Here is a 2,343-nt window from a genome sequence, read left to right as displayed (position 1 = left end):
GGGATAGTTCATTCCCGTCACTCGCCATGCCAAGCCATCCCAAAGGCTGGGGCGAGTCTTGGTTTTACTGCCAGGAAACTTCTCCTGAGGCTGAGAGCAAGCTTCTTGGCTATAGAGAGGATCGCCTTCCAACAAACTTCAAACTCCCAAACAAGCTTACCGAAGAAGAGGAGTCAGATTTTATCCCAGTGTTGTCCGAGTTAAGATCTTTGACAAACAACGGCCTTACTGGGGTTGACTTAATCCGCTGCTGGGTTGAATGGCGCATCCTCCCCTTAAGTCGCCGGGATGGATTAATGTGTGAGTTCGATGGCACCTTGGACCATCCCCAGTGCTACTTCCATACAGCACTGACATAAAATGACATCGTAACCATCATCAAGAAATTGACCGGCGAGCCCTTGGCCAAGTGTGGCCAAATAGGTCTTCAGCCGTTCTACAAGATCAACCCGGCACCGAAGGTAAATAACTTAACCCGCCTTTATTCCTTCTGACTTACTTTGAGATATGACTCTCGTAATAAAAAATGCCATTTCTGAAAGGCGACAAATTCTTGTCCAAGAGGCCAAAAAAGATGGCCGTGAAGCAAGCCAAACCGCCCCCAAAGAAGAAATCCAAGGGCAAGGGCAAAGCTGCCGTTACTGAGCCGTCTGACACCGACGAATCCCAAGTCGGCGACATACTTTCAGAGGTAAAAATCCATCTTCTCTAACTCGCCATTCATTGTTATAGCTTTGTGTTTACGCCTCTGTATCTCTTGTGTAGAACTAGGACAATGAAAGCCGGGAAGACTCCGTAGAGGTAATTTCTGTTTCCTCCGACTCATCTTCTCCTCCACCTAAGCCGGCCAGGCGGATTTGTGGGAAAGTTCCCTTCTCTCACCCAAATGCTTGTTTGGATCCAAATTTCCTTTTTAACAAAATGCAACATGCTTCCAATCGGAAAACTCGGAGTCATTCTGGAGACTTGGTGTCCGGGTTACCAACGAAGACCAAGAAAAGGCAAAATGAGGTATCTTTTAATAGCATCTCTTTTCATTTTCTTTTGAATCATATTTATAACTCGATCACATCATGAGGTGTTATTTTTGCAGAGTTCTCCTCCTTCATCAGGCGACTCCGTGATGTCAGCGCTACCGCCGATGATCCGCGTTCCAGGGTAAGTCCTTTATAATACTTACATTGTCCTGGTGATGGTAATGCCTATTTCTTTAAGTGTACCCCCTTTTTCTTTTAGGGTAGGGAGAAGAAAAGGAAACTGGCGGGTCAACACCCGTTACAGCTTCGGAGCCAATTGAAAAATCCGCGCCGATTCAGGATAACCCGGCCAAAGATAAACCTGAAGATCAAGTGGATCTCCCGAGCTCGCCCAAGGAAACCATGGAAACGCCTAATCCGCCAAGTCCATTAAAAACGGCAGAAGATCCAGACGCTATGGTCATTACTGGCACTCGCTTTTCTAAGCCGGCCTCAGCAGTTTTGTCGAAGCATGTATCATCATCAGCTCAACCTTCTATTGAGCATGAACTTTCCAAGGCTAAGCTCTCCCAGTATGAAAATCCTGAATTCAGAGAACTTTGCTCTGGCTTTGCAAGTCGCCTGGAGGCAAGTTATGAGATGGAAAAAAGTCTGCTTCTTATATTGAAGAACAAACATGAGGTACGCCTTATTGCATACTGTATTATCCTTATTAACCCCCAAGGGTCGGGTCATCTGTGAAAAAGATGAGTCGGGTCTTGATAATTTTGAAGAAAACTTTCGACCTATAACCCCCAAGGGCCGGGTCATCTGTAAAAAGATGAGTCGGGTCTTGATAATCTGAAGAAAACTTTCGACCTGTAACCCCCAAGGGTCGGGTCATCTGTAAAAAGATGAGTCGGGTCTTGATAATCTGAAGAAAACTTTCGACCTGTATCCCCCATGGGTCGGGTCATCTGTGAAAAGATGAGTCGGGTCTTGATAATCTGAAGAAAACTTTCGACCTGTAACCCCCAAGGGCCGGGTCATCTGTAAAAAGATGAGCCGGGTCTTGATACTGTATAATTTTGTCTAAAAAATTATACATTAGCCCCCAAGTGTTAGGGATGTTGCTTTCAATAATTCTGAGACTTGCCCCTCGATAATATAATTTGACAGGAATCACTTACCCAAGCTGAATCAACATTTGGCGATTTAAAGAAAAATTTAGCCGATCAGCAGGATGCCCGGGCAAAATCAGAAGAAAAGTGTCAAATGATCTTATCTAAGATGGAAAAACTGAAAGCCGCCTTAAAAAAGGCGCAAGCTGATCAAGATGCCCTAGTAAAGCGAGCAGAAAAAGCTAAAGCTAAGTTGGATACCGTGC

This window comes from Hordeum vulgare, chromosome 5H, assembly GCF_904849725.1.
Source record: "Hordeum vulgare subsp. vulgare chromosome 5H, MorexV3_pseudomolecules_assembly, whole genome shotgun sequence".
Classification (NCBI taxonomy): domain Eukaryota; kingdom Viridiplantae; phylum Streptophyta; class Magnoliopsida; order Poales; family Poaceae; genus Hordeum; species Hordeum vulgare.
This window is presented reverse-complemented; position numbering follows the sequence as displayed.